The following is a 24,691-nucleotide window of genomic DNA, read 5'->3' on the forward strand; positions in this document are numbered from 1 at the left end:
GATTTGTTCATTAAAATCAAATAATTATTTATAGTTTGATCAAATTCTCTGCTTAAAAAAAAAAAAAAGAAGTCCTCATTCTGCCTGCTTGATGTTAAATGGTAAAACAGCACAGAAGTGAAAATAACCTGGAGTCCTTTATCATCTTCATTACCTTCACTAATGAAGTGAGAGTGAGTGAGTGAGTGAGTGAGTGAGTGAGTGAGTGAGTGAGTGAGTGAATGGAAAGGTGTGAAATTCCAGCAGAGAGGAACATGCTGCTTTAAGAGGAAGTGCTGACATGCAAGCTACAATTAGACAAAAAATGACTGCTGACATTTAAAAATCATTACAGAGAGGAAATTGTGAGTGTAATTATGTCATCATTGACACTGTTCAAGTGTGCTGATGCATTTTTGCTGATCAAAATCAAGTGTTTATATTTGTAAATAGAATGCACTTAGCAACTCTATCAATGGAAATGTTCTAGCCAAGAATTACAGAAAATGAAACCAAGTTACTTTCACAAAACTTATTTTTTCTTTTTTATTGATTTTCTGTATTTTGATATGAGAATCATTTCTTGGTAATAGAATAGCTTCTTATTATTTAGTATTTTTGATGACTGTTTGATTGAGGCTTCTTTGTAGGGTTGTTTTGGTTTGGTGTGGTTTTTTGCATGGAACAATAGAAATGGCTATTCTAGAGCAAGCAAAAGGTCCATTTTGGAAATATGTGTCCTGTGCCAGTGGCCATCACTGGAGGCCTACAGGAGAATATAAGAGAACAATAAATATATAATTTAAATTAGTTATATCAGTCTCACAGCTTCCTAAATCTGCTGTCCAGGCACTTCAGAGACTCCCAAAAATCAGAATAATATAGTGTCTCTGACTGGCTTTAGAAATAGTCTGATACTGGAGCCAGTGCAAAGGGAGATATAATGTCAGCAGGTGGCAAAATATGTAAATTTACTCCATTTACTTGGAGAGGAGGAGTTTGTTGACTGTGCAAGTACTGGATTCTTTGCACTGCATTATTTAACACAGTTCTGCCTTGAGCTCTATCACAAGTCCTTTACCTATGGCATATGCCATTCAATGGCAGGGGAAAGTGACCAATCTATGATAGATACAAATGCTCAATTCAGAATGGGCAAAATACCCAAAGGAGTATGTTTCTGCTGATTCTAAATCTGGATTTTTTTTTTTATCTTGGAGATTTTGAAGATTATGTATGAATACACTTTATAAATGTGCAAGCAGAACTACTTACAAAGGCTCTTGATGGAAGTAAGAAAAGGTCTCAGCTTCTAAATTGAAATGTCCCCCCAAAAAATGTCTAAAAATGCTAGTCCTCCTGCAGATGGCATTTTGTTTACAGTATTCTGGAACATATTTATGGTGGAAATTAAGGAAAAGACTAAAAGTGTGAACAAGATAAAGGATGCTTAATAATGAGGTTCTCTACAGTATCAACACAGTTATTTTTGAAGGCTGTGGCAGAAACAAAAATATGAATATTGAGTGTCAACTATTTAGGTTCAAATTAACTATTCTTCAGCCTGCATCTACTGAGCTCCAAAACTCCCTTCAGTATCTCTTTGCTACTTTTATAAGAATTGGTTTCTTTCTTTTCTTTCTGTTTTTTGAGGGTTTTATTCAGTCCTCACTTTATTGACTTTTCCCTTTGGGAAAAGGGTTTTTTGCAATCCACCTATTAATTTTCTGGGTGTCCTCCTGCAGACAGCTTTTCTTCTTTTGACATTGGGTCCATCACTTTCCATCAGTGTCCCTGTTGTCTGGATGTCAAAACATATATCCAGTCAAATTGTGTTAGCAGAATAATGTCAAGCAACTCTATAGTCACTACATCAGCGAAAGAGCTGCTCTCATGATGTCATTTTAAGATTGGATGAATATTTAATTCATTTTTAGAGTTATAAGGATTTCCCTGTCAAAACAGAGTCCTTTTTGCCATTGAAATGGTAGTTAGGGAACAATCCACACTGGGTGTCTTGGGAGAGGCCAGTCCCACAGGAGTTTCAGATGATTGCTTATTGCAGCAGGGAATACTGAAGAACTCATCACAGAGGGGGCCACAGAAACATGTAATAGGGCTTCATTAGAGCATAAAAATATGACAGAAAGGATAACATTTTCTTCCTATGATTTCTACTATAACATTTATTTATAGGCTACTTTCATCTTTAATTCCTTTTTCACTAATTCAGGCCTTTCTAGATTTATTTTTTCTTTGGAATCAGTGTTTTCCATATGTTATCTTAGTAAAAAGCTATTTAATTACAGATTTTAACAAGCTAAAGAAAATATATTTTCCCCATTTTCTGCCTGTTTTTGAAAGACAGAAATAAAAAATCCCACATCTTTCTCTACACATTAAACTGGTGCCACACACCTTATCTCTTTAAAAACATCTTTCCAGAATGGCTGAACTCTGAAACTCAGCTACATCTAATAATTATTGTTTTTAATCTACCTCTAACTGTATTTTAAAAACATCACTTTATCTGAAATTTTGATAAACCAAAGACTGACAGAGCATTGTTGAGTATCAGGACTATCAAGTAGTTAAATCCCCTCTCCTAACAAAGGGGGGCAAATACAAAGCAGTACCAGTGAACCATGCTGAGTCCACCCAAATGTGAAGAATTCAGCACCAGTTCAAGATCTGACCCCAAAAGTAGTAGTGGAAGGGTCTGCAAGAGACCCTCTGGATTCTCAGCAGTGAATCAAATTTGCATGTTGCCTTTGCTTTTAACTTAATGATGGTGGGTTTTTGTAGGAAATATTATTTATTATTCTTAATTTTAAATTTTTGTTAAGAGCAGGGTGGGTATTCCATAACATCCATATAACATGTATCCACCTGCACTTCTGAAGACCCAAGGTCTAACCTGAATCTTCCTTGACATTACCTCTTTGAATACCTAGAATCTTTCAGTCTCTTATGTTAGTCCCTACGAAAGCTTCTGGCCTCTATAACAGTTCCCTTTGCATCACCTGACAAACACAAGCGGTGTTGGGCTCAGTCTTGATGGGTGCTTTGCATGAGGAAGAAGAGAAAAAAAATCCCACTTCCCAAATGAGACACTGCATCAGCACAGATATTAGTAAAAATATGGTAAGCAATAAAAAAATGCAAGTCCTTGGAGATTGGAGGGTGTCTCCTTATATTGTCTGCCTTGCACAATATTCTGTATAATTTATGCTTTCATTGCAAAACGATTTGTCAGAGTCTTATTTGCCAAGACATTGTCAATATAACATAATGCAAGTCATGAGCTGATGTCTGACAGTCCAGTCCTGTAAGCTGTGTCCTTTTATGCATTAAGGACTCCTTCAACAACAAAAAAACCCATCTATTTTTCCAGTGGTTCCTCAGACTGCTCACACAGTGAGGTGTGACTTGCACACGTTCCATGACAATGAGTAAATGTCAACCTTGAAAGACATCTGCAATGTTGTTTTCTGGCATTGAGTATTAGCAACAAACCCAGTGTAAAATAGTAACAGTGTTCAGAAGAGTGATTCCACTGAAGGACTTTGGGTACAGCAGTAGGAGTATGGAGCAGTTACAATAATCACTGCCATCTCTTATCTGTTTTGATTACATGGAATGATCTATCCTGTCACCTTTCAGACAGGGACTAAATTTTAAGCCCCTTCATCTCCCCTGTGGATTAGTATCTATCAAAGCTGCCTTTTTTCATCAGGACATCAAGGTAGGGGATCTACCATTACACTTAAATAAGACTAGAAAATCATTAAAACAATAGAGATCTATTGCTTCATGCTATTGCTACATGTTCAGTAATAGTAACAGAAATGGGCAGTGCCTGATTTAAGTAAAACATACTCTAATAAGAATTACTGTTTGATCCATTCCATTTGAAAGATTTAAGCTGAGCCTCCAACTAAGTCACACTGTCATAAATGAGACTACAGCAATCACTCCCCAAAACTGATCAATCTTACAAATCCATTAATATAACATGCTCTTTCTACTATTCAATGATTTAAATGAATATATGACCAAGGTGTAGATAAGCATGCAGCAGCAAGTACAACAGCTACTGTGGGTAAAAGAAGAACAATTGAAAATTTAATAATATGCTTTATCAGCTAAAGATTTGCAGTTTTTAAAAATGTCATTCTTTCCCTCTACATTAAAATAGAACCAAAAAGAAGTTCTGGAAATCTGAAAATATGTAAGCAGAATAAAAATCAAGCAAAGAATGGTAAGAAATAAAAAAATATTATCCAAATTTCATTGTTGAAACTTTTGGTTCTGAAAATACCACTAATAAACACACTTAATTTTTATCAATTAAACTTCAATTGTTATACATGTGAAATGAATTATGCAACCTGTAAATCTTAATTACATTGTTAATTGCAATAACATTATGATCACTTTCTGATGCATCAAATCAGTCAAATATGTTTCTCAATTTTAGAGTTGATCAGACCTGATGGCATTTTGACTATAACACACTGCTTGTACATTTTAACAGAATTTAAATAATTAATTAGAATATTTTGATCAAACACTAGTATCCATAAACCAGAAAAACACAGCAGTATTTGGATATAATATGATTTTAACACTTCATGCAGCAAATGCTCCTGGTTAAACAATTGGTAGTAATTATGCAAACATGCATCATTCATGCACTGGGGGTTTATGTCCACTACAACAGTGAAGCAGCTTCAGATTGAGACACAGATGCAGCTGGCAGAAGCAGCACTTGCAGTGAAACAGGAGACTCAGGTGTTGACATGCCAGGGCATTTGTAAACCTGTTCACTGTGCTCAGATAATGTAAGTCAGTCTTATTTAGAGACACTGAGACACTGCATCAATTTTATGCCAGATGAATGTCTGGCTTCTCTTAGCATCAGTTCAACCTCAAGTAATTATTTAATTATATCAAGTAATTAATTTAATTACAAATAGCCTCAGCTACTTACAATTAAATGTTGAAAGCAGTCATTGCCGTGTGTGATGAAAACAGCCCTGCAAGAGGGACTGCAAGAGCCATCAGTAGCCAGGGTAAAGCTTCAGCTAAAGTACCAGGGTCCAGTGTTGAGCACATGACTTCCAGAAAGTTGTTAAGTGACAGGACAGACTGCTGCTAGATGGAGCTCTGAGAAGAACCAAAAATCTAGAAAACACAGCTGAAAAGGTAAGATTGACTAATTAGAGATAATTAGCGTACAGAAGAGATACCTGTGATAACAGTCCACATACACAGAAAAGGCTGGTATAAAAGTGAAGGAATTAGCTTGCCAGAAAAGAAGTGAAAACAGTATAATTGGCAGCAAGAAAGAATTGTACTGGACATTATTAGGAAAAGCTTTGTAATGCTAAGGAGCAGTGAACAAGCACAGCTTGCTCTTTGCAAAGCTATGGAGGTGCTCTGTCACCAGGGTTTTAAGAACAGACTGGACTAATGCCAATCAGAAATGAAGCAGATATGGCTGGGTCTATGCTGGGACAGTCCTTAAATGGCTTTTATGTCCTCAGCATCTTAAGCTTTCGAGGATGCAGAAAGTGCTTCACGGTGCTGTTAATCTAGAAATTATTGCAAGAACTGGCATTCTGTAATGCTCTGCTGCTCTGCACTGTGAGAGGAGATGGTTTTCTTGTTGGGACAATCCACAGCTCCCTAAGGAGTCTGCTGAACTGTGGCACTTCCCTGGGCAGTGGCTGCTGCCACCTATGTCCAGTATCCAGCTCTAGATTATATTATTAAACAGGGCTCTAGTACAAACCTTCCAAACACCTCAATCCTAGGCAGACCTTACCATGAAGTGCAAGCCACCACTTACAAATACAAAATGTTATTTTTTTTTATCAGCTTTAGTGATATCCAATGAAGTTTACATAGTTTTCCAAATGACTGAGGCATGAAAAAGTCAGATTGTCCTCTCCTGACAGAAAGATAACTCATAAGTGACTCCACACAAAGGTGTGCAGTATTAGACACAGGCAAAGCTGGTGTAGGTGGGTGACCTTCTCCAGAGCCTGTTTCCTGCTGTAAAAGGGTGGGACACAGGAGATCCTTTGCAGCCCTGGTTCTGGTGAAAGTTTTCATTGTGCCCTTCAAGTCTGCTACTTCACAAGGCAAAGTTCAGGTTGTGCTTCTGTGGGACCCAAAAAGCCAATTCATGTGTTGTGCTTTGTGTCTATTTTAAGACCAGGCTCTTCCCTAGCTTGCCTTACAGCAGTGAGCCAAATTCCCTTCAAAGCTGCATTCAAATGTACCTCCTGGGCTAAAGGGTCTAGTAAGAAAAATAAATCAAAAATTACCAGAAAAAAAAAGGAAAGACAAATTAATAAGAAGGCTTCAAAATCAAAAATGTCTTTGGTTTTGTTTTTGGGGGTTTTTTTCCATCTGCATTTAATTCAATATTTCAGGAGACAGATGTAGGACAGAAAGTTTATAGGTGGTGCAAACAATTCCCTGGCACCTCTCTTTTTTCTTCTTTAAGAGAATGTCTAACTGTCTGCTGGAGTAGAACAACTCCAGAGCTGATCACAGGAAAGATCCACCAACCTACTGCTGTTACTGGTTGGGTGATCCCGTCTTTTATTTCACTGCAGCTGAACCTCTCCGTCTTTTTCAGATGCTTTTTCAGCAGTCACTCTGTATGTGAGTTTATAGAAAAGCTTTTCAAATCATTGAAAAGTAGAATAAGCAGGAATATGCCATGAGTGTATTTGTAGGTAAGATTAAGAAATATTTGATTTCTGAAGGTTGGCTACAAGCCCTGCGGCTGAAGTTTTGTAAATATACTTTAAAAATAAAAAATACTCACTAGATGCCTCTTGAAAGAGTAAACAGACAAAGCAACTTTGAGCTTCATTTTGTGCTTCACTTGCAAATAATTTTCTGACCCAGCCTCACACCTCAGCCTCTAACTCTGCAACAGTTCACCCCGGCATAGTGTTACAGGCCATCCATGCTTAATGTGGTCACGGCTTGATTTCTTATGGTTTGCTAGGACTCCTGGCCAAATTTCATCACTAACAGGGAAAAAAGTCAGGCTGACAAACTGAACATTTCCAGTGCAATTAGGGAAAGACAGAGTGGCTTTCCACTCCAAAAATATATATCCACACACATATGCATGTGTATAGAGACAGACACACATATATGTGTGTAGAGTATCTTGCTAATATGCTTTTATGTTGCATTTAAGAGTTACAGTGCTTTTCTGAGGGAAAAGCAGCCGTTCCCCTTGTCAGAGAGCTGCAACTCTGCCAGTCATTTCGGTCTGAGAGCGCCAAGTGAGCCATTTGAGACGTGTGACCGTTCAGCTGCACAGCATCCCATTCATCAAACGTTTCAGCAATGTAATATGTAAAGCTGGAAAAAACAGAAGCTGCAGATGCAAGAAAAATCAATTAGCAGGAACGCCCATATAAGAAAAGTGGCCTGCGCAGAATCACCACATTGCCATTCTGAATTTCCTAAAGCTACCTCCTCCCTTCTTCCAGGTGATCTTGAAACACATTCTGTAATTAGGATGAGAGGATAGGAATCTTCTAATCCCCTAATTAGGCACTGATAATTTAATAGAACACTGTAGAATTCAATGTCACTAGGTAGCACTAAGCACAAAGCTGGCATTATATCCTTTTCTCCCCACCCCTGCCCCACCAAAAATTTCAGATATGGCAAGCCTCAACGTTAGGAAAGAGGCTGTTATAGTTTGCAAATAGTTTCCATCTGGAAGAAGGCGCACCCAACAGAATTCAAACAATGCACACTACAATCTCAGTTACAGTGGCATAAATTAGGATCAATTCCACTGAGGTCAGAACAGTTATATCTGGGAGACACGTGAGGACTGAGGCTAACTAACTGCAGGAGAGTTAGTTCTCATCTCCTCTCCCATAGTCAGGCTGGCCCTAGTTGCCAGTTGGACCCTGTCCACATTGTGGGCCAAACCTGGCTTTAAATTTCAGGAGAATAAATGTGGAGTTACTGATTTTACTGGAGCTATTCCCAATTACAGTAGTGCAAAGTTTGACCCAGAGACTATTTATAGATTCAGGCACTGAGCAGTGGCCAGCAGTTGAGGTCCCATCATACTCTGGCCTTGCTGGACTAGAACATTCAGAGTACAAAGGCATTTCTGTGTGATCTGGAGTACCACGTTTCAGACCTATGTTTGATCACAATTATTTCTCACATGGATGAAGGCAGCAATTCCCAAAATAAAGTGCATATGTGGAACGTACTTATCTACCTAGTTCCGCTCCTCCCCCAGGAATATTTTTTGACTTGTTAACTACTGGAACCTGATCCTCATGTAATACAGGAAATGTGTAAGGGCGATACCAACGACCTTAGCAAAGTGCAAGCTGTGAATAGCCCTGGTGAAGCTGAGCAGCCAGAAAAGACAAAAATGTTGGCATGCCAGCTGTTGACTGCTACTGCAGGTGAATGGCTTTTAGAAATATTTAAACCAGTTGGAGTAAAACAAGCCAATCTTCACTGATGGCAAAAAGGTGAGAAAGAAGCTATTAAAGCATAAGAAGTGCAATGACCACATAGAGAGACATGAACAGCAAAGGGTCTTCCTTTGATGGCAGGAGCAGCCAGAGGCAGAAAGGCAGAGCTTAGCAAGAGGCTACAGAACCAGTGTGCGAGCTCTAAGGGTGATATGGGCACTCCAGGAGGAGCATATTCTCCTGGCTGGAGAGGAGGAAGCAACTCCAGCTCAGGGGGCTGAGGTCTGTCCTGCCACCTCTTCTTCCAGAGGGGTAAATGTGGCTCTGCACAGCTGAGTGCCCCTTTGGGCAGTAATTATAAGGGGAGGAGAATGCTAGCTGTATATGAACAAGGCCCTATTAAGAATTCTCTCCCATTATTTAAGGTTGAACTGATGCAGAGTTTAATGAACCACTGCTGTCTGACAAATAATAAATACGCCACACAAATTAATTTCAGGGTTAGTGAGACTCTTCATGAATTTGAATGGAATTTAGCAAATAGTCCCAGATGAAACAATGAAGAAAAAAAATAAAAATGTCAAAGCACTTCATTTTAGTATTTTCAAAATGGAGTGGCTCATTTTAGAACTGCCAAAATACTTTCAAAAACTTTCAAAACAAGCTTTTAATCTATCCATTTTTAAATTGCTCTAAATTTTAAAAGGAAAGACAAAAAGCTTTTAAACACATGAAACAGCCTGAAACAAAAAATGAAGCCATTCTTTTGAAGCAAAACTAAATATTTTTGGTTGAAAAAAAATTATGCTTTTCTTGATTACTTTTTACTTTCCCAGCTGTATTTTAAAACTCAATCTGACCAAAACTAAAATGAATTTCTGAAAAAATAAATAGTTGTTAGAGAGAACCATTAACAAATATCTGTAGAATCAGAGAGTGGTTTGGGCTGGACGAGACCTTTAAGGGACATCTTTTCCAACCCCCTTGCAATACACAGAGACCTCTCCAACAAACCAGGCTGCTCAGAGCCCCATCCAACCTGACCTTGCATGTTTCCAGGCATGGGGCACCTCACTGGGCAATCCCTGCCAGTGTTTTACTTTGTTACAAAAAACTTCTTTTTTATATCTAATCTAAATTCAAGCATTACCAAGCTTCTGTTCTAGGTAATCCACTGCCCAATTAATGTCTCTGCGTTTAATGGAGCAGAGTCAGGCCCATTACTTCCCAAAAAAACTATTTGAGCTTATTGATCTGTTTTTAATTGGAAAATCTGAAAAGATTTGTTTTTATAACAGTAAAATAACAAAGGTTCCATCTGAAAACTCTCAGTAAAAAACACTAACCATGCGAATGGTTAGGTACTTGAAAATATGACTGCTTAACCTGGAGCTTTTTGCCAGCCCAAGATCCTTGAGCATCCCCACTGCCCTGGTTTGCTTGCAGGCAGATCCTAGCCTTGCAGGAGTGGACTGGGATATCAGCTCACACCCAAATTCTGTTCTATGGCAGTGCTGCTGTCACTTGTGCTCCTGTCCCCACTCGAGCCCAGCCACACAAGACACTGAAAATGTGGCACTTGTGAGCCCCTAACAAAGAGCATGGAAACAAAGCACCAAACTCCCATCCTCCTGAGAGGATCCATACTTTCAGCCAGAAATATTTGGCTTGCAGGTGTTTGGCTGTCTGATGAATAGCTCTAATTTCCTACAGAAAGCAGATTTTTTTGTTGTTGTTTTTTTGTGGAAAAAATATGCTCACAAAATCCAACTTTCCCTTTAAGGAACATATAGAGATGGAAAATTCTTAACCTATAAGATGTAGCAACATGTGTGGTTTCCACACAACCCCCTTAATCTTTTCTGCATGTCCATTAACTTGCCTCGCTGTAGAAAATTGCACTAAAGGTGATTGGCTTTGAGCCCAAAATGTTGCCTAGTTTCTCAAGCTCTATCAATGGATTTACCAATGATGTTTCCATGTGTGGACCTGGACTTTTCTCAAACACCACTTCTATTAGAGGTAGAACAACATGCTACTGAACTGTGTGTCACTGGATATTATGATCCCATTCCCACGCTGGCCAAACTGAAGGAAAGGGTGTTTGCAAGAGACAAAGAACTGTAGACACAAAGAACCTAGAACAGCTCCCCAGGAAAGGGAAGTCAGGTTTTGTAGCTATCTCAGAGGTATGAAATGTTTTATTATCAATACACATATGCAGACATTCTAGACTTCATTTGCTTCCAAAATAAAAAGATATATTATTGCAATAGCAAAAGAAATTCATCTGTATTTGAGGTTTGTTATGATTTGAGCAAAAGGAAGGAAATCCAGGGTCAGATATCTCTCCCTCCCTACTGTCTATCACAACAGGTTACCATCCTTAATTTTACCCAGTTTTGTTATATTGAAGGCTTGATCCTTAACTTTGAAGTTTTTCCCTCTCTGGAATTAAGCCAGAACCACAAAATATTTGAAAACACAGGGCTTAATGGAATTGAATATAGTTTTTCTCTGTGAAAGTAAAACCAAACTGAAAGTGTTTGCCCTTTCAAAAGATGTCTTTAAAATTGTCTTTGAACTGTTTTCTTCATATTAATATTGGCTCTGATTATTTGATAAAAACTGTAAGAAATCTATTTTAAAATATTATTTTTAAAATACAAAAAAGAATACTTTGATTTTTTAATTTTTTTTTTTTCAAATATATCCTGCATTGTTTTATAAATGCTTTCCAGATTTGGAAAATTACACATTTTAGGATTATCTGAAATTCAATTCAATGATACTTTACTTTGGCTCTCCTTTTTAGCCTTTTGATGTACCATTGTTAATTGATTTTTGTATTCTCTTCAGGAATATATGATATAAAATCACAGGCTTCGAGATAAAAATCAATACACATATATACACATGTACAAATCTATATACAGATATATTCTTATACATATATATATACCTGTGCATACATATGGACACATACATAGAAATTACTCATAAAAATGCAATGTGTTCAACCAGCCAACTACAATAAACACATCATTCATTACTTTAAAATTCTATTGACTTTTGCGATAACTTTTCCTGAATAATGAATGTACATTCTAGAATTTACATGTTCTTAAGTAAAACTTACGGAGTTTAACAAAATATTTTAATAGAGCTATGCCTAAATTAAAGACAATTCACAGAGGGAGGTTTCAGTGGCTGATATGGAGGGAGGAAATTTTCATATCAATAAATATGGTGGCATCTGCCAGGTAAAATGTTGTAATAATCCTCTGGGTGCTACTTCCCTCCCACTAATGTGTTGGACAGTTTAGATTAACACCATATGCCTGTTCATAGAAAGAGCTGGAAACCAATGTAAATACAGAGAGAGAGAGTTCATTTTGCAGCCTTGTTTTCCCTGCATTCTGCTATCTCCAGGATAGGGGTTGGTTTTGGGCACAGAATAATGGAAGAGGGGGGAAAACAACCCCAGGAACAGGTCAAAGCATAGAGGAAGAAAGCACTGGGAGAGGAAGAGAGAAGGGAAGGCAGGGAAATATTTACAGAGAATCTCTTGCAGCTGCATTCTGATAGATTGAGGTTTTCATTCTCTTCTGTATCCTCTTCACGTCCTCTTCTCAATTTCTGACCTTGCTTTGCTTCAACCTCAGGTGGGAATTGTGCTCCTAAGGCTGAGCCAGACTGCTCACCCACACCTCACCCTGTCCACAGTGCTTCTCTAATGTGGGCTAGCAGCAGTCCATGGCAATGATTTATTATAAACTTGGTGTAATTGAAGTTCTCTTGTCCTTTGGGAAATATTTGTAGATAGAGATCGTTACGTAGCATCTGTAGTTTCCAAGTATCCATATGCAGGATAAATTAGTTGAAAAATTATTCCCTGACTCTGCATTTACACTGGAGTCTTCTTGGCAGAAAAGATTGTTTACTTATTTGTAGCAGTATAGCAAGACCTTTCCCCTATTGTTTGCAAGCTTTAGCCAGCAGATGAGAAATAAAAGCAACTTCAAATTAATACTTATACCAAGCTCAATTATGACAGAATTTAATTACAGTTTCCGAAATGAATGTCAGAATTAGCTCGCACTGTGCTTCCCTGGCACTGCTGTATTAACATTTATGGTGTCAGGCCTGTTCATTTTGACATACAGAGCTCTCCTCTCGTGTCACCAGACAAGTTACTGTCTGTAACACCAGGAGTCAGGTGGAACTCCAGAAAATTAGCTCCAAACGATTTCTGTGGATTAGCTTCTTCAGATAAAGGGCACTAGTGAATGCTCCATTCTGATAGAGGCAAAAATGTTTCTGTGAAAAAATATAAAACCACATGAATTGTCTGTTTTCTGCATGGACAGCTATATAAAGAGCTGTATAAAGTCTCCTTGTATTGTTTTTTAAGAGCTCTGGGCTGGTCTGTTATTTGTGAAAATAGTCCCATGGTTTTTTTCCTCATAGTTTTTGTGTGTGAGAACCTAGGACTAATACCATTATGTTTTTCAATCTTTAGTGAAGAAGTATGTTCCTATCAGAGGAGAATTCTGGAGTCAATAGAACAAAAATAAGCAAAACATTTGTAGGTCATCAAATTGGTTCTGGTTTTTTTTAAAAAAATTGGGTCAGAAACATTGTGGTCAGATTCATTGCAATCCATCTCTGGTAAAATAATGAAAAAATACTCACTCAATTAAAAGTGCCAGAATTAAAAATAAATGTTATTCATAAAAAATGGTTCAGTTAGCTGAATCCATAGTGTGACAGTGACAGCTATCATAGAAATCAGCAATATATTGGGGCTTCTTTTCCTTCAAGAGAATTCACAATGTGTTTTTGAATCCAGTTTTCCAAAACTATGGCATGTTTCTGTGCAACCAGTCTGCCACTACCTAGTTCAGTAATGCCACCATGATTTAAAAATTAAGGGTGGGCATGTGACTCAGGGCTTCAAACCCCAAGCCAGGGATAGTTTCTACTCCAACATTTCAGGTTTTCCTGAAAAAGAAAAGGTATCTTTTCTAATTAAAGATAGTTGAGTAGACTGTAAGTGAGGTCTAAAAAAAGCCCAACTACTACAGCCACTGAAAGTTGCCAGGCTCAGAGCTGAACTGCATGGATTTTATGCAAAAATTGTAATTTTTTCCTCTCAATAATGATGAAGGGCACGGATTCAATACTTTCTCTTGATCTTTTCCTAGATATAAGGGATTTCCAAGGGTTTGGCTTCAGTTCCAAGTAGACAAAAAGAAGTGAGAAGTGTTTTCTAACCAAACTGTGGAGTCACATTGTGAGATATGTGGTAAAGTTTAGCAACTGAGTCAATTTCTTGGCTGCAAGATTCCAATCTGAGGGCATCTTACCTTATTTTGATGTTTCTGAAGCCAGCAGAACTGTTTCCTAAGACAATGAATGGGGTAAGGCCTCTTCTCATGACAGATTCACAATGTGTAGAGGATTGTCTGACAACAGAAACAGCAGCTGAAAAAATGATTTACTTTTAAACAATCAGTATTTCAAGAAATTCTGAGAGATTTGCATCATAATATGTAAAGTAATACAATAGGTAAAAATAAATAAGGCTTGATTCTAAATTTTAATCTGTTTTACTCTTGCTTACAATTTGAGCTTTTCTTGCTCCACAGCCACAAGTCTATGTTTTTACAAAAGGAAGCATTAGACTTTAGACAGGTGTTGGACTCCGGGCTGATGGTTCCCAAGCAAAGAAAATTCCAAAGTCAAATGAGGGTTTACATCTTTTTGTTTAGAAAGTGCAGAAATAATGTTTCTAATTTCTCATAAAGTGAGAATTTATATCCTACAGCCCTACATAATGTCTGTGACTGCAGCACTGTTAAGCTATGCCAGAGTTTGTCCCATGGATAATGTTACTTAATTATAGAAGTATAGACATACACACGCACACACAAAGCAACAAAACTGTATTCAACAGATAACTTCAATAATGGAAGAATTAGATAATATAACTGAGATCTTTTACATAGGAGTAATCCCATTTGCGTCAATGGAATAATTTGCTATGACAAGAGTTTAGAGGGTCGGGCCTGTATAACAACCATCTGTGCTCCTTAGGTTTTATCCTCAGATAACATTATTCTCCAGCATCAGAAAGAAAATGCCACATTGACAGGTAACACAACCTATTTCCAAACAGCAATGCCAGGCCCCTGAGTGCTTGGGTGTGACATCTGACTGCAGTTGCTTTCACACTTTGATTTATTCTGTGCTCTCATCAGTGCCCTGCTCCCCCTGTGCAAATTCCTGCAGACATTAGCATGGACACTGTCACCCTGCATGTCCACTTGTCACAGCTGAGCTCTGAGTTATTCAGCCAACACCCAAGACTGACCCCAGCCAAGGTGGGGGCACCACAGGGTGCCCTGTGCGTGGCAAACATGGACTGAGACCCTCAGGGCTGTGGCAGCTACTACAGCAGGCACCACAAACCACTAATGGTTACTGGGAAGATACTTCTGTATTAAGGCACCAAATGTTGAGCCTTCTGTAAATGTTTTAAAGTTATGCAAAATAACCTTCACCACAGTATAATATTGCTGCTATTATTATACTTCAGAAATTAATCAATTTTACATATTTTCCCTAACAAATGTTCAAAGGAAGACTGGGACCAGACTGCAGAAATTGGCATTACCCACTACCATAAGTTAACAGTGTCTTTTTTAAGCAATATTCTGTCTGCAAAACAGCAGTTTCCATGTAAGAATTTTTAACTTAGTTCTGATAAAAGTATTGCAAAATCATGATATAATTAAGGGTTTTTGTAAGACACTATTTATCAAGCTTTTAGTTTTATTTTTTAATAGTTTAACTTGTAAATCAGGCATTTTCTTAAAACCAAAGAGAAAACCTGTCCTGTTTGCAGTGAGCAGCACCAGGAGAAGATAAGCTTATCAGCAATTTGCAAAAACTGTTTTAGGGTCAGCATCAGAAACTCTGGATCATTAAATGTCTTTGCCAAAGGCAGGTTTCCCCAAGAACGTGCGCAGAGGATCAGATTTCCAGAAAAGCATACCAAAGGAGAATAGAAAGAAATGAGATGTCAGTGGATGGAGAAGGGCTTTAGGCACATCAGTATTTTTTCTGAGACTTCTCAGATGTGAACTTTCCCATGGAGTAACACATCCATGCAATGGGAAAGGATTTCAGAATAATTGGCAGATTCTTCTCAGTGAGAGCAAGAACATCCTCGCCAGCTGAGTGCCCAGAGCACCTGGTAACTGGCAGTCCTGAACTGAGAGCCAAGCTCTCCGCCTGCCAGGGCATTTCAGCCCCGTCTAAATAGCAAAAAGGATCCCTGAACCAGACAAAGGAGTACTGCAAACCAATTTGGTAGTGGCTAAGGCACTCTCTGGCATCTGGGAAATTGTGATTCAAACCCCTGTTCCAGAGTGCAGTAGAGAATGTGTGGGGCACAGAAAATGAGAAGGAAGTAAAGGAGTGAGGGGCCAACTCCAGCCACTCAGAGCTTCAGACTCAAGGCAGGGCACTTTGAAATGAGAGCTGATGGTCAGCTTTGAAGCCTGATCCAAAGGGACCACACAATAAAAAAAAGGAGACAGTGTTACCTGTGTTGATGTACTGTGAACCCTCAGCAGTGTCATCCTGACATGAATCCTCATCTCTTGCAGGAGAATTCCTGCTGCTTCCTAAAGTGACTTAAAGGAAAAGATTCATCGAGGAGGGGGAGCAACCAAGGTGAGTCCAGAGGAAGACATCTTCAGCACCTAATAAAAATCTATTCAGCCAGCTCCAGCCAACATGCCTCCCAAGCTGTAAGATGGAAATGGATTATGTGTAGTAGTACTATAAGACCAGCATGATACTACAAGTACTTTCCAATTAGCATAAATGTAAGGTTATAATAGAAAAATGTTGCTGTAAATCTTCACAATTTAGCATTTTAACATTCTTCCTAATGCTTCCTATGACCAAAGTGAAGAACACGATCTGCTGCTGGGAGGAGATAACTCTTGTGCTCTGCATGCACACTGCAACTAAGCTTTCACTGGCACCTCTCTATGGTAGACAGGAAGGAAATAAACCACCAGGAAACATCAGCACTGACATTCAGAGGAAGAAATGCAGTATGAAGCCATGCAGCTTTGCTGGAAATGGATAAGCTGGACCCAGTTGTGTGAAGCTCAGTTAGTTTACTTTTGCTTCAGCAAATTGTGCCATGAGGCTGGTTTGCTTTGTTCAATTTCCCAACAATGAATTTTGAATTTTTGTGTGCTGGAAAATCAGAGCTTATGCTAAACCTAGGCAAATTTTGCCATGTTCTCTTTTCTCTTACATGTTATCAGCTCAGATTTAATATGCTGTCTGATAATATGGGAGAACAGTAGTACCATGTAGATTCAGAATCATCACACACAAAATGTTTCAAGAGCAAATAGAAGAAAAGACCTAGTGTTGACTTGATGTGGCCCATTGCCACAGCCCTTCCAAGGTCACTTACTGTCCCTAGGAACAGAATATAAGTTTTTTCTCTAGCTCAAGGACTTGCATGGCTAGTGTGATCTTGAAAGCTGCAGATCCACGCCTGCCAGCCATCAGCTTTGTTTTGTAAATATATTCCTTCCCTCTACAAAACAGCAGGCCCCAATTTTTGTTTCAGGTTGGGTGGGATAGAATCACTTGGACACAGGGCTGTGCCAGGGCAACAGAAGGTGCTTAGTTAAAATGTTTTTTGCATGGAAACTCATGTAATCATTTAAAGTGGAGTTATGCTGGTTCACACTGGGCTGGGCCAGGTGAGATTATCATCAGTGCCAGCTCACTCCACTGCACTGTTGTAACAGAGTTCTTTCAAGTTAATTCCTCATAGCTTCTGTGGGTAGAGAATCTTGTCTTAGAAACTTCTAGTCTGGCTCTCCTGACCAAAAATATGATTAGGGGCTGTCACAAGTGAGACAGAGTGGCTGGTGTAACACAGTGCTCTGACAGGAGCAGCACTCCATGTTCAGGGATTTGCACAGCTACAGCCTCAACTGCAGGCTTTGGTTTCCCAACACAGACCTTCGATCCACCCCTTCTTCATGTCCCACACTCACAGCCCTATATGACCAAGAAGATGCTTTTGGAAGAACATTCTGTGTCCCAGTGGTTGCCTGTGCACAAGTACTGTGGTTACCAGCCTTTTACAGCAGCTTCAGTAATTAATGGCATTTCAAATCTTCATGCTACTTTTTGACAAATGACTATATCATGCATTTGGCTTGTGCAAAAAGTACTGTTTAGTCAGAGATCTAACCACAGAAAAGAACATTTTTAAAAGAGTGTTTATATTTTGTAAGGATTAAAGAAAGTATATGACATTTTCCTGGATCTATAAACAACACAAAGTAGAATGAAGTATTGTGCCAATAACAATGTCAAAATCTCCTAGAAAAATGAGCATGAAAGCTCAACTTTACCAAATAATTCATATTTCAATTTTTCCAGCTTTATGATACATCATTTGTGGAAGAGAGAATACTTGTTATTATTAACTGCTTTTTCTGAAAATTAAAATCCAGAAGATGTTCACAGGTAAGCAAATTTTTCTACATCTCTGCTGTCAGAATTTGATCCACTGATTATATTAAATGCATTTTCCTGGCCACTCTCCCAATGTGGAGAACAATTCACATCATGTTTCTTTGAACATTTAGCAGCTGGCAATTGCTGGCTGCAGAGTACCTGCCAAGAAGACACTGTGCTTACAAACAAAATTATACACCTACTTACATGTACACACAGAACAGGTCGTGTTTATCCCTACATTAATACCAGCTTTCACAGTGCTGGAATGAAGCACCTTCACTAGGCAATTGCTTCAGCAATAAATTTGACTCTATTATTTACTTTGCAGGATACATTTCTTGGAGAATGGGCAGTAGCTGCCAGTATCTTTGTCTACTGTGAGTACAGCAATAAAAAGAATTGATCAGATGAGTACTGAAAATGCAGTTCAAATGTAGAATAAGTTTCCACCTTGACTGTTCAAGCAATATAGACAGGATAGATGCACTCTGTCTGTCTGATCACCCTCAGGATATGGATCCCCTACTGGCATTTTTCTGGGTGGGAGCGAGAAGTAATTACAATTGCATTTGTTCTGCAGTGACATTTCCTTATTGCTCCTTTTTACCCCACACTGAGATTGGAGATTGTAAGATCGCTGCACAGCAATGCTGTGGCACAGTAGGCATTAAAAGGCCATAAATGTATACAGGGAATTATCATTTAATGCAGTGAATATGAAACTGAAGCAGCTATGAGTCAGAGGATGCCTAAGTGTGGAAAAAGGGTTTAACATGAAGAAATTTAAAACTTATCCCTTGAGCTTAGCTACCTTTTGGAGTCCCTCCTTTCATGGGGGACACACTGGTCACAGATCTTCCTGACAATATTAACACAGCTTTATGGTGAAGGCAGCCTAGTCCAGAGTTATGTCTTACCAAATTATTTCTTAGTGTTCAGGACATTCTCACTTTGGAGTATTCAGGACCCTGGATCAAGGCTAAATAGTGGTGGGAAATGTGGCCTGTTCCAGAGGTGGTGGTGGAAGTCACTGCACCTGAGTACCTGCATGTCCTGGTTCCTGCTGCAGACACCCCAGGGTCAGTGTATTTACCTGTCAGTCTTCACTGTGCCCTAAGGAAATGCAGTTTGCAGGAGTGGCCAGCGCTGTGGCACAGCTGGGAGGGCCAGCAGAGCCAGCTGTGGCACTGCGCTTCCTTCCCACAAAACAGCAGCAAAGCGCTCGGTCTGCTCGGTACCCGCCCCACCACCTTGACATGTGCCAGCCAGGGAAGCTGTGATTTGGACATGGGTTGTACTTAAAACTGCAACAAATTGCTGCCAATAATAATTAAAAAAGGAGTTAGTTAAATGCACGATACGAATGGGAAATAAGATTAGAGATGACACTTAGACCAGGAGGCCTTTTTCAGGCTGTGGAAAAAATAGAACACAGTTATTTTTCCCACAGCCTGGAGAAGAGGCCTCATGTCCTAAATGTCATCTCTAATCTTGCTTTCTATTTCTAGTGTATATTACACTGCTCTGCCAGTGCTGCCATAGTTAAAATGGTGTCAGTGTTTCCATTGTAAACCCCTATTTTCAGAGGTTTGTAACTCAAGCATAAAAATTTTGCTCTGGGCTGAAACTTAGAAAACAAGTTCTAGAACTGAAACATATTTAATTTTTTTTTCTTCCTATTATTAAGAAAAAAAGAAATTCATATTTTAAACATAAAATTTTGCAACCCATTAGCCTATAAGAGAAATACACAATGTGTGAAGTTTAATATTACTCCAAAAGTACTGTTAACAGCTTCTTGAGGTAATTCTAAACTTTTTTTTTTTTTTAATTTAATTCCCAATACAGCTATACTACACGGGCAGTTTTTATTTATTTTTTTGTTTTAAGAATGAATTGCCCTACAGCCAGGTCAAATAATTAGAGTTTTAAAACTTTGAGTAAATAGTTATAGGACTGGGTCAATAATCTGCATTTTATAAAGGCTCCTAAGTACATATTTATATAATAAAATGTAGCAACAATGCATCACACACAAGTCAGTAATGTGCTTTTAGAAAATTTCATAAATGCACTTATAAATGCCAATAGTCTGCAAGGGATTTTTTCACATGAAAAAGGACTCTATTTAGCCAAGAAAACCTTATTAATGCAGAAATAATCAGATGGGGTTCATCCATCTTTTCCATGTGCTGCTGCACTGACAGAGCTGGATATCCAGTTTGGGTAAGGCAGGAAAGGTGCCACACACGGCTGCTGAGGCTTGCAGAGCCCCCCAGGAGGCTGAGCAAGATTTATGTGAAGTGATACAAAGGGTTCTGGCAAGGATTTTGGTAATATCATGGAATTCTGGTTACTGGAAAACAACAGCAGGAAAGCCTGCCAGCCAACTGAGGAGCTGACAAATACAGGAAAGCCCCATGATTTGGAACATGAGAGTAATACTGAAACAAATAACAGAAATATATATTTGACAGGGAAGTACCACTAAAAGAATGGCTTCAATCATTACATACACTCTGCCCTTACTTTGTGTGCTGAAAGATGTTACTATTTTAATAGACAAAAACTTTGATTTTGCAATTGGATTTTCACCAGTGAATCCTATTGGAAAGTTTTTGGGAAAGGAGTATCTGACTCAGAATGTACATCTGAAGAGCAAGAGATTACAGTAATTTTCCTCACTGAGATCTAAATAAAAACTGTGGATGGCAATCACATTGGGAGTTTTGCAAAATTAGTTCAAGGGACAATCCAGAAGAGCTAATAAAATCAGATCATAAATTTCTGTTCACATCAAACCAGATAAAGACATGTCTGCTTTAAGGCATGTTTGTAACCATTTGTACATTCCACTGACCTCTAACACACAGATAATTACATTACCATTTAATAACAAGGAAGACAATTATCAATACTCTTATTCATAGTCTGGCTTGGATTTTGTTGTAAATAATAGTATTAGCCTTGCTTCAGGTATTGTACCTAATTTATTTATTACAGATTACACTTTTCTACCTTTTGTTTTATAACTCCAATTTAAATATTACAAGGCATCATTTTATTCCCTAGAATAGTGTCCATTAAAGTCACTAAATCACTTGAAACCTGGTCCAAATCCTGCTGAGGTGAATGGCTCTCTTGCAGTTAATTAATTTGGAATGATGTTTTACTCCCCCCTAAAACTCCAATAAAATCTCTGTTAATGTTTATGGGAATTGCAAGCATACAATTCCTTTACTTAAATGGCTATACCATCTTTCTTAAAATTCATGTAGATATCTTCTGATAAATTTTCCTCAGCATAAAGATTACAGTGTCCTGGCAATGACAGGAGAAGTCTGTTGTCCACCTCCTTATTCCCCAAGGTGTCCAGTTGTGAAGCTACTGGAGTAAGGTACAACATGGAGAACAATATCAGAACCTGATCCTCAATTGTCATCTTGAAAAAAAAAAGGTGTTATTTTTCTATTTTCCTATAAAAGGAATACTTATTTAATGTCAGTTACATTTCTGCCTCTTACAGGAAATGTTGCATCTATTTCATAATTGACCTGACTTGTAAAGTTATAAGTGGGTAGCTACTAAAAGACCACAGAGGCTATTTTGGAAAATGTGACTGAAAGCATATTTTCTTTGAGAAAAGGGGAATGGAAGACTCTAATCCAAATATAGTACAGAGTAAAAAAAAAAAAAAAATCTGGGAGATTTCAATGTTTTAATATGCTAAAACACAGGAAAGTATGCACACTGTGGCCTAAATTCCCATCACCTTTCTCATGCAAGAAACATCACTGGGTTTATAGGGACCAAATTTTTTGATCCTTTCATCTTTTTTTAATATCTTATTCACAGCTGCAGTGTCAGCACTCTGCAAGATTCACTTTAAGCACTGGAGCTTTCAGATGGAACTTCTCAGAGTTTCAACATTTAAGCATTTATTTGTCTAAATTTATGATTGTTTCTTTGCCAAGAGAGAGGCTCAGAAAGAAGACAGACTCCTCCAAACACACAGTAAACACTCAGCAAATGAAAAGGCTCATGACACCAGGTTTTGTTAAGAAATTTACAGCAGGTGACCTGCCTGTTTTCATGGTGGCAGCAACTGTATTATTCACTCCACGTAATGAATTGGGAGGTTATGCTAATCTGAAGAGGGAAGCTATCAATTGTATATGTCCAGACCATCTCTCCCATTGATTTTGTAATTAATGATGAATGTATATTTTGGGAGGGAGAGATTGCTGAGGAGGGAAATTCACGTGTAGAATAAAAATGTTACAGTAGCCTAATCAATTAGGTATGGTTGACAAATGGGTGAGGGATGGCATGACAAAGCACTGTGCTTTAGTAGTGGTCACAGAGATGTCACATGATATCTATATTAATCCTTCCACGGGCTAAATGTGATCCATTGCATCAGCAGGACCATGAAAAAACTGGTATCTCAAAATCACGTGTCTTTGATGCTAACTTGAAATCTGCTTGCTTTGTTCACAGACCAAAACTTTGTAACAATGCACTAGGTGCCAAGATAATTTGTAATTTTAGGACTGGTGACAGGCTTAAAAGCCACTTAGAATATAATTTTAGGTAATAAATAGTGCACTAGGACATGGGCTTAAGCAGTCTTAAATGTCAGGAGAAGGTATGCCTTTGGAAGCAGGTAGTACCATTCTGTCTCAGATGCAGCCTGTGCAGAGGTTCATCCTTCCCTCCCTCCCCAGGAAAGGCCTCACAGCCTCTCACTGCAGCAACATCTGCCACAGGATGAAGTGACAATAAATGTAACCCACTTAAATATTCACCTTCAGCTACACAGTGACCTGTGGGTGGACAATATGCAGCAAGCTGTACCATTGCTTCCCAACAAAATCTAGAAAACAGCTGCAAAAATGCAGTGCTTGATTTCTCAAGTGTGACTCACAAACACCACTGCTCCCTACACACAGCTCCCAGCTCACCTGTAATTATTGCTAACAATGACAGAGGTGTAACAGGGCCATGCCTAGGAGCACGTCCTCAGTGAACCACAGCAGACAGCACTGCATCAGGTCTTCAGAAAGGTTTTTACTTTTGAGTGAGCTGAAGGACTTACATTTCTCTGTGTGGGGGATGTTTCTAGATGTATAACATGCAGAAGTTTAATTTGATTTCCCTCTCTAAATGTCTTTGGAAATACAAAGCAAAACAAGACTGACTTTGGAGTGAGTAAGAAACACGTAGGTAAAAGATCTGTCAATTCTTAATTGAAAAATGGCAAGTGCTGAATTTTTACAAACAGCATTTCCTTCCCTGTATTGGTTTGGGAAATTCAGTTTTGTGACAAAAGCTCAAAAGCTAAGACATATTTTCTTCTAGTAAGTTGTATTCACTTGAGAACTCACATTAAGCTGTGTGTTTGTGGGCTGGAGCTGAATGGGAACTGAAATGTTTTGTGGTTTCCACTGTCCTAGTTCTGTAAAAAATTACTGGTTTCATTTGCTACAGGTAGCTTGGAGAATTTTGGGGTTTTTTAGTTTGGACTCAGTCTTTCTCCTACTACTTTGTTAGCACAGTAATACCCCTGTTTCCCAGCAGGTGCTGCAAAGTGAGTCAGTGGGTGCTAGGGCAAGGCAAGAAAGAGAGGAAGCAAGCCTAAATGTTATCCTCAAGTTTAGAAGCCTGGAAAGCAGGAGATGGACCATTACAGAATCAAACTCTAGAAAAATCTTTACCTGTTGCTCAAAAGTACAAAGCACAGAGTATAGCAAAGACATTTCAGATGGTTTCTCTTTATTTGCATATTTGTCCTGTGAGGTGGTATAACAACAACTACAGGATTTATTTTCCTAAAGGAGACTAATATCCAAATTCAACTTTATGGGGAAAGAAGTAATAAAATAGACAAGATAAATACCATAATAAGGAAGAAGGAACTGTAATTATTGGTGCACCTTTTCACATGGATATTTGGGTATGGGTGGAAGGAGTTCATAATTTGTTTTTACAGTTTTATCCCTTGAGGCACTTCATAAACAAACACCATAGGAATACAGTGCCTGCCTCAGCCCTATCTCTAGAGAAATTATGTAAACCTTTATTTAAGTGTTTCATAAGAGCTCTGTGCTATTTCAGTTTCCTTAACTCGTTTATCAAGTTAGCCAAATCCATTCTTGACTTCTGAATTAAGCACAGGAATGAACTTTGTGGGAGTCCCAGCTTTCCCTACAATGGATTTCAGGTTTGGGATGCATTGTCTGAGGTTCATTCTCCAGTGGGTCCCTGCACTTAAAAAAACCAAAGAAGCAGATTTCAAAGAAAAGGTAAAAGCCAGGGCCAAGGCAACTCCAGATAATACTGGTGGAAGGGATGGGGTAAGAAAACTTTGGGAAGATGCTTGTAATATTTTCTTCTATGCACTTTTCTTCTATGCTAACAGTTTACTGACATCAACTACAGCCAACCAACACCACCATTAAAAAAAGAAGAATCAAAACCACAAGAACAATAGATTGGGCCTCTTGAAGACCTTTTAGCCTCTCCTTGATTCCTCAAATATAAGTGTCAAATATTGTCCAGACATTATTTTATTGCTATTTTGAGACACTCTACTTTTCAGGACTGGGCACTTTTCCAAAAGCCACACTTCAGCCTATGGCTTGAATAATTTT

General features: G+C 38.5%; 1 long non-coding RNA gene across 2 annotated transcripts in view; it reads right to left on the reverse strand.

Annotated features, from left to right (window-relative positions):
- The window catches only part of LOC131581583 (uncharacterized), a 53,434-nt gene that overhangs the window by 12,585 nt on the left and 16,158 nt on the right, over positions 1 to 24,691 (reverse strand). Inside the window, exons 3-5 of one of the 2 annotated variants that reach the window (XR_009278119.1) lie at positions 16,079 to 16,283; positions 13,835 to 13,952; positions 4,973 to 5,179 (exon numbers count right to left, since the gene is read on the reverse strand). This is a non-coding gene — a long non-coding RNA (uncharacterized LOC131581583). The remainder of the gene's footprint in view (positions 1 to 4,972; positions 5,180 to 13,834; positions 13,953 to 16,078; positions 16,284 to 24,691) is intronic. The other variant, XR_009278118.1, reaches the window with a different exon arrangement.

The sequence above is a fragment of the Poecile atricapillus genome, chromosome 8, assembly GCF_030490865.1.
Source record: "Poecile atricapillus isolate bPoeAtr1 chromosome 8, bPoeAtr1.hap1, whole genome shotgun sequence".
NCBI lineage: Eukaryota > Metazoa > Chordata > Aves > Passeriformes > Paridae > Poecile > Poecile atricapillus.